Source organism: Lucilia cuprina, chromosome 5, assembly GCF_022045245.1.
Source record: "Lucilia cuprina isolate Lc7/37 chromosome 5, ASM2204524v1, whole genome shotgun sequence".
Classification (NCBI taxonomy): domain Eukaryota; kingdom Metazoa; phylum Arthropoda; class Insecta; order Diptera; family Calliphoridae; genus Lucilia; species Lucilia cuprina.
In genome coordinates, this window is record NC_060953.1 from 45,356,168 (window position 1) to 45,373,445 (window position 17,278).

At 29.6% G+C, this 17,278-nt stretch overlaps 1 protein-coding gene and 4 non-coding genes across 6 annotated transcripts in view; 4 read left to right on the top strand and 1 right to left on the bottom strand.

Moving 5' to 3' along the window:
* The window catches only part of LOC111688532 (serine/threonine-protein kinase NLK), a 157,496-nt gene that overhangs the window by 46,917 nt on the left and 93,301 nt on the right, over positions 1-17,278 (bottom strand). The gene's annotated exons all lie outside the window — the stretch shown is intronic.
* Positions 2,324-2,396, top strand: Trnaa-agc. Its single transcript has one exon. It is a non-coding gene; the product is annotated as a tRNA-Ala (tRNA).
* Trnaa-agc lies at positions 7,102-7,174 on the top strand. Its single transcript has one exon. It is a non-coding gene; the product is annotated as a tRNA-Ala (tRNA).
* Trnaa-agc lies at positions 8,666-8,738 on the top strand. Its single transcript has one exon. It is a non-coding gene; the product is annotated as a tRNA-Ala (tRNA).
* Positions 9,116-9,188, top strand: Trnaa-agc. The gene has a single exon. It is a non-coding gene; the product is annotated as a tRNA-Ala (tRNA).

Here is a 17,278-nt window from a genome sequence, read left to right on the forward strand (position 1 = left end):
GATTAGTCTATACTCTGGACTATAGATTAGTCTATAGTCTAGATAGATAAGTCCATACTCTGGACTATAAATCAGTCTAAAGTCATGACTATGGATCAATTTATATTCTTGACTATAGATCAGTCTATAGCAAAAATTATAGATTGATCTATAGTAAAGATTGTAGGCTTTTATATATATGACTCCTTACCCTGGACTTAGATCATTTTATACAAAATTTAAAAAAGTTGGGGAACTCTGTCTTGAAAGCATTTATAGCAGTCTTTAAACTAATGAGTAAAATTAAAAATAAAACATTATAGTCACAGTAAATTCGTAACATCCCCTTATATACACAAAAAAAAACTACTATTTATTTTTATTACTGCCAAATGACTACTAAATGAAGGACTTTAAGGCTTGTCTAAATCATAGTTCTCTAACATATGTTCATTTATATAAGAAAAGGGAAAGATGTAGTAAAATTCCTCTATTACTAATTTCATAAATATTTCCCTTTATTAAAACTAACGCAGCACTGAGTGCGAGCGAATGAATGAATGACTGACAGACGGACGGATGGACAGACTGATTGCCATGTTCAGTTTTTGTTTAGGGAAAATTGATTAATGACAAACGAACAACCGAGCAACCAAAAAAACGTCTAAAGGATGTTTTGAAAAGTATTAAAACTCTATTTTACTTTAAGTGATTAACGACAAAATTCAGCTCGTACTCATGCAATGCTGCATGAACATGAAAGTTATTTAATGATGATTACTAAGCATCATTAGAGAGTGAGATAAAGAGCAGCATGAGCACTTTGTCTGCCTTTAGTATAGATGACAGGGTTGGAAAAGTAAGTATAATATAACATTAAGATGATATGATTTTATTTTTCCGTTTATTGTATTGTAAACTTTCGTGTTTACCATCCCTGTACCGCTGCATCCCAATTAATAAACGAATGAATATTGATGGGCTAACAACTCAAAACATTATACTATGTATGTATGTATGTTTGATGGTGTGTGTGGTTGAGTTTTATGGATAGGAAGTGCCATTTTGAAGGCATGATTTAGACATTTTTTTCTTTGTGATATTTACGTAGTTTCTTTTGAGTTGTTTCTTTAAACGTGTTGCGATTATTTTATAAATTGGAATAAATTGGAAATATTTTGATGGAAATATTAATTATCAAAATGTTCAAATGGAAGCCAATAAAACTAAAAATATCTATAGGGTTCTTAAAATGTATATATTTTCAGTTTTGAACTTGCGTTTATAATAAAGTGCAATACGTGACAAAAAAAATTTAGAAGATGATGTTGCTCAGATAGTAGAGCTCTTGATTGTGACAGGGGCGGTGATCGATACTCCTCATCTGGAGATATATTTAGTTTTTTGTCAAGTGATATCTTCTTCAACATTTTGACTTCGACTTTGGAATAATCGAACAATCGACTTTTTATCGAAAAAAGTCGAAAAGTCGAAGTCGATTATTTTGTTCCAAAAAAGTCAATAACTCTACTATCGTTTGTGTAAAAGTCGAAAAAAGTCCAAGTCGAAAAAAATCGGAAAAAGTCGAAAAAAAGTCATAAAAAGTCGGAAAAAGTCGAAAATAGTCGGAAAAAGTCAATAAGTCAAAAATAGTCAAACAGTCGAAAATTGTTGAAAATCGAAAAAAAGTCGGAAAAATTCGAAAATAGTCAAAAAGTCTGTTATAGTCAAAAAGTCGGAAAAAGTCAAAAATAGTCGAAACAGTCGAAAATTGTTGAAAATCGAAAAAAATCAGAAAAAGTCGAAAATCGTCGAAAAGTCGGAAATAGTTGAAAAAAGTCGCAAAAAGTCGACTATTTACAAAATCCTAAAAGTCAAAAAGTCGACTTTTAACTCACTGAAAAAAGTCGAAAAATCGACTTAGCATAAAATGCTAAAAGTCGAAAAGTCGACTTTTAACTAAATGCAAAAAGTCCACTTTTAGCTAAATTCAAAAAGTTGAAAAGTCGACTATTCTTTTTAACTAAAGAACCCTAGTGATAGGTCTATTGGATCACATTTGATTCGTTTAAGTTGATCACTTATCGGAATTGATCACTTATCCGGGATAGCGACAATAGATACAAAGAAAATTTTCTTCAAATCAACTCTAAACTTCTGCTAAAAAATTTTCTTCTGGAAGGAATATAATTTTAAATATTTCCTAAAACATAAGTATATACCCTTGTACGTGTTCAAAACGTGTACAATTTTTAAATGCACTGTACGTGCAGTGATTTTGAAATATTTACTGTTAAAAAAAAAATTTAACATTTCTATTAAGTTTTTGATTTGTTTTCCATTAGGGGATGTAGCTCAGATGGTAGAGCGCTCGCTTAGCATGTGAGAGGTACGGGGATCGATGCCCCGCATCTCCAGAAACACTTTTTTACAGCCCAAATATTTGTATCAATGTTGCATTTAACATTAAGTTTGTGATCCTCACCGAAATGTTTGGAATTTCTAATTAGGTTTGGTTAAGTTTATTGGATCCGAAAAATTGGCCCTAATCGCTATGAAGACTGTTGTGAGCTCCTGTTTATGGAAAAAATGTTTGGATAAACTTTATATAGCAATCTATAAAAGAAAATATCTCCCAATGTCTAGTACTTCAGATTCGAAAAAAAATATACACGAATCAATATGGAGCCTTTGTGAGCTCCCTCTAGTGGATAATATTAGTGGATAAACTTTATATTGTGATCCATAAAGGCAAACTAAGTTTCCTGATCACAGTTTCATTTAATTTTACCAGTGATTCTGAAGAATTCCGTATCATATATTATATATATACTTTTGCCCAAAGTCTGGCAATGTCTGAGAAAGTGTTCAGCATTAAATTTGCCTCTTTATACTTGCTCTAAACTATTCTGAATCTGTTTGTTAAATTTTATAAAGTTTCGACTTTTTAACTGATCTATTCTGTCTTTTACATTAGATCCGAAGAAATAGACACGAATCGTTCTGGGGCCTGTTCAAACATAAAAACTAGTCCACTTATTAACTGCTCCCATCGGGGAGCAGTTTAAAAATTTAAAAAAGTGCACTTATTTTCATGAAGTGACATTTTCACAAAAGTCCCAGGAAAGTAATCTTAATTATTTTTACAATGAATGTCCATTTCTTGCACTTGAAAAAGTGGACAAGTTATTTTCGAATTTATCAACATTAAAAATCCTAATGTTTATTTAGGTGTCAAAACATTTTCCTGCTTTTTCAGAATTTGGAAATCTTAAAGATTTTCTTTTATATAAAATATTTCTTAATAAAAACACATTAACAAAATATAGCAGTACATCTGTTAAACAGACACATGTTATCTTAATACCAAAGGTGTGTTGTCAATATCTGGCGTCAAACAGTGCATTTAGGTTATGGCCTTAACATGTCCATCAAATCGGTTGATACATGTCACAGCATATGACGTGAAGTGAAACATTACGTAAATTACAGATAACATGTAATAAATTAAATATCTATTAGTAATATTTTATGAAAATGCGTTTACATTTTTAAGATTAAAAATGTCTGAACATAAATTGATTTTTTTCACGATGGGAGGTGGACGTGGCACCTTCCATTTGAAAAAAATGTTAAATAAGTATATCTGAGAAAATATAACAGTTAGAATCATTAAATTTTGTCGGAATCACTTAAGTGTCAATATAAGTATAAAAGAAAAAATTTGACTTACCACAGGGGGCGTGGCACCTCCCATATGATTTTAACGCAAAAATTCGTTTATCTGGGAAACTATTATGGCCAGAATCTTAAAATTTACCGTGTACAACTTTGGCATTCAAGTAAACATTTGGGTAACAAATTGGCGGACTAAAACTACGGGTCCTCCCATATTTATTAAAAAGAAAAATTCGTTTAACTAGGAAACTATTAGAACTAGAATCTATAGAAGAACTTTAACATCCATTAAAATATCGTATCGGGGCTCGTTTTCTTGATGAAAGACCCTCATTTTGGTGTATTTTAATCCGAGGTAAAGAGGTGCTACCAGTAGCATTAGATAGCCAGGACCATAACCTAGTGAGGACATTTGGTTTGTCCTTGGATGATTTGACATGGGGTATAATCGGAACGCCACATAATCTAGAATCACGGTTGGTCAGCTACCCGCAGCACTAGTACTGGCTGGAGAGTTGGTTGAGGTTGCTTTGGGATCCTCGTAGTGGTTGTGATTTAAACACATATTCGCAGGTTTTACATGTCCGGTTGGGGTGTTTTCAGGTTGATTTAGGGGCTAGTGGTAGACTTTTCTCCAGTCAACCCAGTGGATGAAAAAGGCTGGTTCACATTAAGCTCTTAAAAATTCATCAATAACTCATTTTGGAGATATTTGGTTCGGAATTTCATCAGGGGACTTTCATCATGGGGTATTTTGCAACCCAGAGATGAATTAAATAGAAAAATTTAAATATTTTCGAAACTATAGGAGCTAGGTTCACATTAAGTACTTAAACATTCATCAACAACACATTTTGGACATGTTTGGTTCGGACTTTCTCCCGTAAATATTTCGTTAGTGTGAACATAGAATAAGTTTCTCGTTTTTTTTTTCTTTTTAATCCTATGATATTCATTTGTTTTCCAATTCATTTTTATAGATTTGTATAGAGATTAGTTTCAAATAAAAGTGAAATTAAGCTATTTTTTGGTAATCACAATTTGTTCCTGTGTGAACGCAGCAAAAGCATTTCTTTATCTATTATAATTTTTTTTCGCCCATTCATTTACCATTCAATTCTTTGAGTTGATAACAATTGTTAAGTTAGTTTTTTTCAAGCTTATTTTGGTAACCGCTACCTATTTTTGTTGTTGTTTGGAATTATTGTTTGTTTTACTATTTTTTTGTTTATCGGTTTTTATTGCGGAGAACATATTTCGATTGTTTGTTATACTTTAGAACTATGGATTTTAAGTGGAAAAAATAAACATAGCTACACATACAAATACATACATGAATAAAACTTTATAACAGTGAGCGACACAAGGAGATTTGGAGAAACAAAGCTTCTAATAGGGTTCTTTAGCTGAAATGAAAAAGTTGACTTTTTGCATTTAGTTAAAAGACGACTTTTCAATTTAAGCATTTTATAAATAGTCGATTTTTCGACTTTTTTCGACTCTTTTGGACTTTTTCCGATTTTTTTCGACTCTTTCCGACTTTTTCCGACTTTTTTCGACTATTTTCAACCTTTTGACTATTTTCAACTTTTCGACTATTTTCGATTTTTTCCGACGTTTTTCGACATTTTCCGTCTTTTTTCGCCTTTTTCAGAATTTTTTCGATTTTCAACTATTTTCGACTTTTTTTGTCCTTATTTCGACTATTTTCTACTTTTCGACTTTTTGCGAAAAAATGTCGATTGATCGATTATTCGAAAGTCGATTTATAGAACCCTACAGCGACACAAGGAGAATCGTGCGAAACGCAAGCTTCTAATAGGGTTCTTTAGTTAAAACGAAAAATTGACTTTTCGCAAAAGTCGACTTTTAGTATTTTATAAATAGTTTTTTCAACTTTTCGACTATTTTCAACTTTTTCCAACTTTCCGACTATTTTCGACTTTTTGCGACGTTTTCCGACGTTTTTCGACATTTTCCGTCTTTTTCGCTTTTTTCAGAATTTTTTCGATTTTCAACTATTTTCGACTTTTTTTGACCTTCTTCGACTTATTTCGACTTTTTCCGAATTTTCGATTTTTATCGACTCTTTCCGACTTTTTTACTTTTTTCGACTTTTATTTACAAAGTCGACTTTTCGACTTCGACTTTTTGCGACAAAATGTCGATTGATCGATTATTCGAAAGTAGATTTAAAGAACCCTACAGCGAGACAAGGAGAATCGGCGAAACACAAGCTTGTAATAGGGTTCTTTAGTTGAAACGAAAAGTTGACTTTTCGCATTTGGTTAAAAGTCGACTTTTTGACTCTTAGTATTTTATAAATAGTTGATTTTTCGACTTTCCGGCTTTTCGACAATTTTCAACGTTTTTCGAATTTTTGACTATTTTCAACTTTTTCTTTTTTCGCCTTCTTCAGGATTTTTTTCGATTTTTAACTATTTTCGACTTCTTTCATCTCTTTTCGACCTTCTTCGACTTATTTCAACTATTTTCGACTCTTTCCGACTTTTTTACTTTTATTTACAAAGTCGACTTATTTCAACTATTTTCGACTCTTTCCGACTTTTTTACTTTTATTTACAAAGTCGATTTATAGAACCCTAGATTCTAATGGTTTAAGTATCGTGAATATAAATTGTGTATACAAACGTTTGCAGCTTCTATATCTTTACGGAGAAGCTGACTAATGAGTTAAAAAATACATATATAACTCATTTTTAATAAGACGTTATAACACTGCTTCTGTGTAAGCATAACAATATGTAAGTACTTTTGCAAGTTTTTGCTGGAAGCTTATATTAAGTAGATATTATATTATAGTATCTATGTTATGTGATAAAAATGTAATTTTTTGTTAGAGTGAACAATACATTTTCATTGTTTTCTTATTTACTTCCGGCCTTTCGTAACTATTAGTGCCTATCACTGACATTGTATACATAGTTTTTTTCTATGAGTACTTAAGTTAATATTTATTAACATACATTTGAACCATAACCTACCATAATCTCTAGTAAAAAATAAAACTAATAGTAATGCAAAAAATGATAATAAAGAGAAAAATAAATAGTTAAAAAAGTGAATAAAAGAAATCTTAAAAAAAAGTTTTGTGGTTGTTAGAAACGAAGTTTAAATATTTTAACTGCAAAATATTTAAAAAATAAATGTTGAGAAAAGTTCAAACATTTTGGGAGTAATTATTTAAAGTATTTTGTAAAAAAAAACTAAACTATACAATACTAAAAGTTTCTACAGAGTTTTGAAGCTTTAAGTAATTTTAAATAAAAACCATTGATTAAAACTATTCAAAATGCACTACAAGAAACTTTAGGAACGTGATTTGGTTTTCAATTATAATTCCCAAAACACAATGCATTTACCAATTTGTATAAAATTTATTTTTATAAAAAAAAATTTGGTAAAATTGTATTTATTACAAGAGGGGATGTAGCTCAGATGGTAGAGCGCTCGCTTAGCATGTGAGAGGTACGGGGATCGATGCCCCGCATCTCCAGAATACCTTTTATTTTGGGGATACCTTAAGATTGAGGATCGATACTCGCATCTGTAAGAAACCCCAAAGCTTTCCAGCACAAAGTTTTTGGAAGTATTTATATTCCTTATTCGGAATGATTTTGAAAATATGCTTTCAATCGACCAGAAATTTTTCTCATAAAGCTTAAAGAAGATTTAGATTAACTACTGAAGAGAGTCGTTGCAAATGTTTGTTAGTGATCGTGGAAAATTATTGTGTATATGTCAGCGATCTTGGTAAACCTGTTGAAGAGATTAAGATTTTTAATCGGCCTTAAATATAGTCGGGAAGATTGAGGATCAATACACCGCATCTCCAAGAAACTAAAGCTTTAAAGTTTTTTCTATATTCAGAATGATCTCATTCTGAATATAGAAAAGAAGAAGATCCTGATTAAATTGAGATTAAAGCTTTGTTTTAAACGCATCATAAAGCTTAAACAATATTAAGAATAACTTCTTTAAATGATCATTGCAAATGGTTGTAGGTGATGGTTAAAAGTTCTTGTGTGTAGGTAGTGATCCCGTGTGTTGTGTAGGTAAAGACCTTTGATGAGATCTAGATTGTTAATCATCTTAAAATATAGGATTTATATTCAATATTCAAAATGATCTTAAAACGATCTTTCAATTGACTAGAGATGTTCTCTAGCTTTAAGAGAAGATCCTGAGATTAAAGCTTTGTTTTAAATGCATTATAAAGCTTAAACAATATTAAGAATAACTTCTAAAAATGATCGAGTCTGGATGTGAGTGATCGTGGAAATTAGCTTTGCTTAGTCAGTCATGTGAGAAGATCTAGATTGTCTAAGCTTAAACGGTTTTAAATATAATCGAGATGAAAATTTGCTTTGATTTCAACAAACAAAGAATGACCCATTACATTTCTAAAGAGACTGGATCCACATTGATGTAATTTAAAACTTTAACTTGAGCTGGATAGTTTAAATAGTAAAACTTTTTTGAATGCACTTTATGAAAGCTTGCAACAAAAATATACAATTTTAACTAAAATTTTGTAAAAAAGAAAAGTTTGATAAAAGTTGTAAAGGGGATGTAGCTCAGATGGTAGAGCGCTCGCTTAGCATGTGAGAGGTACGGGAATCGATGCCCCGCATCTCCAAAAAAAAAACCTTTTATTTTGGGGATTATTTTGAAAAATTGTAAAACTGAACTGATGCGCAGTATAGCTGCTGTCCTCATATAGGAACTAAGTAATTTTTTTAATAATAAATAACCGATTCGACTGACGTAATATGTTTTGGTGAATGATCATTTAAGTAAATCTTGTCCACGATTTAGTATTTATTAAATATCAATTTATAGCATTTCAATTTAAACTTAAGTAAGTCATTACTTGCATATTAAACAAGTTTAAGTTGCAACTAATTTGTGCACGTGATTGAATTTAATAAACATGTTTATATTTTTTTCAAACAAATTAATAAAATTTTTATAAATTTTACATGAAGGGGATGTAGCTCAGATGGTAGAGCGCTCGCTTAGCATGTGAGAGGTACGGGGATCGATGCCCCGCATCTCCAAGTTTAATATTTTTGTAAGATGATCGTCTTTTTTTAATCTCAAATTAATGCTGATAAATTTACTCTAATTTTTAGAGTTTTTTGTGTCGGATCTAGTGGAATCACATTTGATCCAGGTGTTTTAAAAGGGAACTTTGAGTATCTTTGGGAGCAAGAAGAAAATTTGTTTGTAATCTCTTTAAGCTCTGTATGGTTTCGCAAATTCCTAATGATAATTATCTAATTATTTGTCGCAAAACATAAGTAGTGAACCTTGTAAGAGCCGAAAAACGTGAGAAGTTTTTAAATGCATTTTTTTAAGTAAATGCAATGATTTTAAATTATTTATTGTAAAAATAATTAAAAAAATTGTTCGACAGTTCAAATTTTTTCATCAAGGGGATGTAGCTCAGATGGTAGAGCGCTCGCTTAGCATGTGAGAGGTACGGGGATCGATGCCCCGCATCTCCAAGATTTTTTTTTCGATCGCCAAATTAATCTAAAAGTAATCGCAGTTAAATAACACTATTACACTATCCCGGAACCCTTCACAAACTGATGACTAACCCCGGCATTCATAAAGATATTAATCTTTTATTTTAGGTTTATTACGCACATTTTCAATAAAATAATAATTCACAAACAATTTTATCGAGGATTTATGAATATGGGGGCAGACTTTGATCAACATTATGTATTTTTCCTTTATAAATCTTTATAAATCTATTTGGAATTTATAAAGAAATTTCAAAATTTACCAAATTCTACATTTTATCGCGAATATTCCAAGAACTTTATATTGAAATGTTGATAATGAACAAAAACTTATTAAATAATTGAAATTTATTGAAATCTATTTGAAATTTATATAAAAAAAAATTCAAAATTTTTTAAATTCTACATATTATCGAGAATATTCCAAGAACTTTATATTGAAATGGTTAACAAAAAATATAACATACTTTAAGGCATTTGTAAATTATAGTTTAAATACTGCTTTAAATCCTCATTAAAGTGTTCCTGATCCTTAGCCTTAATAAATGTATTGTCCATTGACAGACTCACTAACATTAAAGTACTTTAATTACTGTTACTTTTAATTACTTTTCTTTTTCGGAGATAGTTTTTTCCGCTTACTCTATCAAGATTTATTCTTAACATTGTCGTTTTTTCTTATATTTGTTTCAAATTTATAAACCAAAATTATCACGTTTTAACAATTTTACAATTAAAACGCAATTTCTATGCATTTAGCATTTTTTTGGGAGTACGTGACCAATTTATAATTTACAAATATACAATACTTTTTTTCTCAAAATACAAAAAATAAATGTTGTAAACAAATAAAAAGTTTAATGAACTTGATTTCAAATGTTCTATTAGGAAATTTGTTAAAGTTTTGTAAAATATTAAAAAAAGTATTAAATTTTCTTTATACAATATTTTCCCTTAAAAGAAGTAAAAATGAGTTATTTCGTTTAGGGCAATGTTGCACAAAAAAGTGCAAAATTTTTACTGTTTAGTTCTTATTTTACAAAGGAGACGGATTTTAAAAATCACTATAAAAAATCTATTAAATTTTCTTCATATATAAAAAAAATAATTAAAAATATGGCATTGTTAATACAGCTTGCTTTTAAGGCAAAAAAAATGCACTTTTTTGCCCTTTTTGGTAATATTTCATAAAAAAGACACGAATTGTAAGAGATTATATAAAATCATTACTATTAAAATTACAAAAAAAAAAAAAAAACATTAAACAATATTAAAAAACACACATTTTAGAGTTATTGTAGTCTTTAACAAGGCAACATTTTGCAAAATTAAGAGCCAACAACTGCCAGCAACAGAGGCAAAATTCTTTAATCCCTTTTCAAAATTTTACTTTAATTTCAAACATGTCAAACAACAAATTTTTAAAAAAGTTTAAAATATACAATATTTTAACAAAACCAATTTCTATCAAAATTTGTCTTATCTTGTCCGACCTTAAAAGTCTATACAAAATTTTTGTTTTTTTTTTTGCAATCTTTTTTTTTATTTTTTTATGAAATATATTATTTTCCCCCTTTTAACAATTTTTTAGTTGTTTATTTGTGGTAATTTTTTATTATTTCATGGCGATTAATGTTGTACAATAAAAAAATAAATAGAGGAAAAAAAAATATATGGGTTTCATGTCTTGTGGCATGATGATTAACTGGGGGCAGCACCAATTGCTATTATGTTGTTATTACTGTTGTTGTTTCAATTTAAATTGAATAGACACATTGAAGTTAACTTTTGAACAGTATTGTGCGAATGTTAAACAACTTTTTTTGATAGTTTGTAAAGAATACAATTTCTTTTGGAATAACAATTTCTTAAAATCTATTGAAATGTAAAACGGACCCGAGAGTATAGATCAGACATTATTTGAGTCTATAGATCAAATTATAGTCCTAGATCAGACTATAATCGAGAGTATTGATCAGACCTACGTCGAGTCTACAGATCAAACTATAGTCCTCGATCAGTCTGTAATCTGAGCCCTATAAATATATGTATATTTCCGGGTTGAGATCAGTCTATAGTCTAGACTATAAATCAGACTATAGTCCAAACTACAGATTAAACTATAGAGCTAGAATCTAATCGAGTCTATAGATTGGAATAATTAGACTATAGTTATTCGAGACTACAGATTAAACTAGATCACACTATAGTCGAGACTATAGATCAGACTGTCGTCCAGACATGAAATTAAACTATAGATTAGACAATAGACTATATATTAAAATATAGATCAGATCACACTATAGTCTAGACTAGAGATTAAACTGTTCTCTAAACCATAGACCATAGACGTTGTAGTTGAGACTATAGGTTATACTATGGTTAAGACTATGGTATGGTGTATAGTCTAAATCAGGCATTAGACGAGACTACAGATAAAACTATAGTCCATACTATATATCAGACTACAGTCGTGGTTATATATTAGAATGTAGTATAGATTATAGATCATACTATAATCTAGATCATGTTTTAGTAAGAGCTACAGACCAAACTATAATCGTTACTATAGATCAGAATATGTGTGGTTAAGACTATAGAATTATCTTTAGTTGAGACTATAGATCGGTCATACTTTTGTATAGATCAGTGTATAGTCAAAACTACAGATGGAACTATAATCTAAACCATTATACTATAGTCGAGACTACAGATCAGACTAAAGATGAAGCTTTGGTCGTAACTACTGATTAAACTGCACTATGTATCAGAATATAGCGTAAACTTTAGATCGAAGTATAGTCGAGACTAGAGAATAACCTACAGATCTTTCAATTGTGGACAATACATCAGATAAGACAATATATCTAAACCATAGATCACGCTTTAGTGAAAAACAATTAGCCAATAGTGGAGACTATATATTAAAATATACAAAAAGTACAGATCAAACCATAGATCTATAGTCTAGATAAGGCTATAGTCAAGACTTGAGAAAAAACTATAGTCGTTACTATAGATCGCAATATAGTCGAGACTATAAGTCGGGCTATAGATAACACCGTAGTTAGTTTATAGATCATACTTTAGTTGAGACTACTGAAGAAACAATAGGCTACACCAAAGGTCAGACTATATAGATCGGAATACAGTCGAGACTATAAGTCTATAGTTAGGTCTATAGATCATACTTCAGTTGAGAGTTGAGACTATAGAAGAAACAATAGGCTACACCAAAGATCAGACTATATTCAAGACTACAGATCAGACTATTGTCAAGACTGTTGAAACTAGACCTTAGATCAATATAAATATATTAATCAAAGCTGCAGACTATTAATCAGAATATAGTCGAAATTAAAGATCAGATAATTAGTTAAACTATTGATAAGAATATAGTCGAGACTAGACACTATAGTTGAGTGTAGACTATATTGCAACTACGTATCAGAAGACAGTCTATACTTTAGCACAATGGACCAACATGAATCTTTTGCTTTCTCAAAAAGTTACTTAACTTTTGAACAATATGGTATAGAGTCATACCGCTCAAACAATTGACTAGACACAACTTTGGATCATGAATCATTTTGTTAATTCTTTTATTTCAGCTGTTTAGTAGAAAAAAAATCATACAATTGCAGTTTTTCTCTAATAGGGAGGTTGTTGTGTTTGCAAAAATAATATTTATAAAATTATTCAAAATTTCAATTAACTTACGTTTTTTAAATTAAATCACAAAAAATCTTCAATTTAAGAGACTTACCTGAAAAGATAGAAGAAAAAATAAAAATTAGATTAAGAAAATATAGAAAAGAAATATTTTTTTATACGCCAACCTAATTGTGTTCAAATATTCATAAAGAAACCATATAATTTTATTGCTTTCAGCAAATAGTTTGACTTTAAATATTTAAATATTATAATATGTTTAAAATTGCTGCTAATGCTATAGTAATATTTAAACAATAGAATATTTTTAAAATGTTTCCAATATTTTTTTTTTGCTATTTTAAGTGTGGAAAAATTATGATTAAGAAGCAGGTGTTTTACATGTTTTAAGACAATTTCGTAGTTGTTTTTTTTTTCTTACTTTTAGGTGGGTGGGTCATTTTTAAAAAAGATTTATATGAAATGAATCAGCAAATTTAGAAAAAAAGAAAATACTGCAACAATAAGAGGAAAATTTAAAAGAGATATTTGTCATTTAATTCCCAATAAGACAAAGATATTTGTAGGTCATTAAAATGAGTAATAATAAAACACAGGAAATATAATTTTACAAAAATTACAACAATTTTTTTGTTTAACCACAAAAACCATAATATTTTACAAATAATTAAATCAGTTTTATTATTATTTTTACAACTCAATGGAAAAAATTTAAAATTTACAAGTGTTACAATATATTAATAATTATGTATTTTATACACACCTTTCCCACGCTCTATTTATAGGTGTTATTATTACATAAATTTATTTGCATATTTTTAGGCTTTTTTGGAGCTTATTAATATTAAATTTCAAATGAAAATTGACACGGCTTATTTAGTGTTAGAATTATAAAGTTTAATTTAAATTGAAATTTTGTGTAGAATTATTTTAATGTAAGACAATTTATTGTAGAAAGATTAACTTATTTTTTGCTATAATATAAACAACTAAAAAGAGAATTATTATGGACGGATTTAATCCACGTTTTGTTGAATGATTATTCAAAAATAATTACACTTCGAATTTGAAGGATTAGTTACAAATGAGTGATAATAGCAAGGAAAATTATATTAAAACATTTGAAATAATTTAATAATCTAAAGTGGTCTAGACTATAGACTAGTTTATAGACTAGACTGGAGTAGACTATATACTAGACTATAAACTAGTCTATAGACTAGACTATAGACTAGACCATACTATAGATTAGACTATAGACTAAGTATACTATAGACTAAACTATATACTAGGCTATGGACTAGACTATAGACTAGGCTATAGACTAGACTATAGACTAGAATATAGACTACACCATTTACTAGACTATAGACTACACCATTGACTAGACTATGGACTTGACTATAGACTAGACTGTAGACTTGACTAAAGACTTGTCTACAGACCAGACTATAGACTAGACTATAGACTAGACTATAGACTAGACTATAGACTAGACTATAGACTAGACTACAGACTAGACTATAGACTAGACTATAGACTAGACTATAGACTAGACTATAGACTAGACTATATACTAGACTATAGACTAGACTATATACTAGACTAGACTATAGACTAGACTATAGACTAGACTATAGACTAGACTATAGACTAGACTATAGACTAGACTATAGGCTAGACTATAGACTAGACTATAGACTAGACTATACACTAGACTATAGACTAGACTATAGACTAGACTATAGACTAGACTATAGACTAGACTATAGACTAGACTATAGACTAGACTATAGACTAGACTATAGACTAGACAATAGACTAGACTATAGACTAGACTATAGACTAGACTATAGACTAGACTATAGACTAGTCTATAGACTAGACTATAGACTAGACTATAGACTAGACTATAGACTAGACTATAGACTAGACTATAGACTAGACTATAGACTAGACTATAGACTAGACTATAGACTAGACTATAGACTAGACTATAGACTAGACTATAGACTAGACTATAGACTAGACTATAGACTAGACTATAGACTAGACTATAGACTAGACTATAGACTAGACTATAGACTAGACTATAGACTAGACTATAGACTAGACTATAGACTAGACTATGGACTAGACTATAGACTAGACTATAGACTAGACTATGGACTAGACTATAGACTAGACTATAGACTAGACTATGGACTAGACTATGGACTAGACTATAGACTAGACTATAGACTAGACTATAGACTAGACTATAGACTAGACTATAGACTGGACTATAGACTAGACTATAGACTAGACTATAGACTAGACTATAGACTAGACTATAGACTAGACTATAGACTAGACTATAGACTAGACTATAGACTAGACTATAGACTAGACTATAGACTAGACTATAGACTAGACTATAGACTATAGACTAGACTATAGACTAGACTATAGACTAGACTATAGACTATAGACTAGACTAGACTATAGACTAGACTATAGACTAGTCTATAGACTAGATTATAGACTAGACTATAGACTAGAGTATAGACTAGACTATAGACTAGACTATAGACTAGACTAAAGACTAGACTATAGACTAGACTATAGACTAGACTATAGACTAGACTATAGACTAGACTATAGACTAGACTATAGACTAGACTATAGACTAGACTATAGACTAGTCTATAGACTAGACTATAGACTAGACTATAGACTAGACTATACTACTAGAGACTAGACTAGACTATAGACTAGACTATAGACTAGACTATAGACTAGACTATAGACTAGACTATAGACTAGACTATAGACTAGACTATAGACTAGACTATAGACTAGACTATAGACTAGACTATAGACTAGACTATAGACTAGACTATAGACTAGACTATAGACTAGACTATAGACTAGACTATAGACTAGACTATAGACTAGACTATAGACTAGACTATAGACTAGACTATAGACTAGACTATAGACTAGACTATAGACTAGACTATAGACTAGACTATAGACTAGACTATAGACTAGACTATAGACTAGACTATAGACTAGACTATAGACTAGACTATAGACTAGACTATAGACTAGACTATAGACTAGACTATAGACTAGACTATAGACTAGACTATAGACTAGACTATAGACTAGACTATAGACTAGACTATAGACTAGACTATAGACTAGACTATAGACTAGACTATAGACTAGACTATAGACTAGACTATAGACTAGACTATAGACTAGACTATAGACTAGACTATAGACTAGACTATAGACTAGACTATAGACTAGACTATAGACTAGACTATAGACTAGACTATAGACTAGACTATAGACTAGACTATAGACTAGACTATAGACTAGACTATAGACTAGACTATAGACTAGACTATAGACTAGACTATAGACTAGACTATAGACTAGACTATAGACTAGACTATAGACTAGACTATAGACTAGACTATAGACTAGACTATAGACTAGACTATAGACTAGACTATAGACTAGACTATAGACTAGACTATAGACTAGACTATAGACTAGACTATAGACTAGACTATAGACTAGACTATAGACTAGACTATAGACTAGACTATAGACTAGACTATAGACTAGACTATAGACTAGACTATAGACTAGACTATAGACTAGACTATAGACTAGACTATAGACTAGACTATAGACTAGACTATAGACTAGACTATAGACTAGACTATAGACTAGACTATAGACTAGACTATAGACTAGACTATAGACTAGACTAGTCTTGACTATATAATAAGCTAGATTTCATTTGATGATTATAAATGTCATTATTTTGGTTACATAAACAAATTTGTTGATTATGTATTTAATAAATATATTTTCAAAATTTAATTCCATTGAAAAACCACAATTATTGTACCAAAAATACAAAAAAAATTAAAAAAATAAACTAAAACTATTTTTAACAATATGGAAAATTTCTCACAGTTGCGGTTTTAAAGCTAATAAAATTTTATTAAACAATTGTTTAGTAGCACGTAAAATACAAAGTCCAATAATAGGAAAATTAAATAAATTGTTTATAAATTTAAAATGAAAATATAGAAACAAATGATTTAAATACAAATTATATAAAGTTACAAACTATTGATAAAGAAATCTAAAAAAGTAGCTGCTTTATCAATTCTTAAATTCTCAAAAGTTTCGTAAAACTTGCTTTAAATTTGGTTATGATTAGAAGCGAAAGTTTATAAGTTGTTTAGTTTTTTAACTTATTTTAATAAATTGTTTGCAATAACTGTTTTTAAAAAATTTTAAAGATGAATGATTAATTAGTTTAAAATTTTCAGGACTATTTTTGTTTAACAGTTCTGTTTTCTTCAAATCTTAAGTATTTAAACATG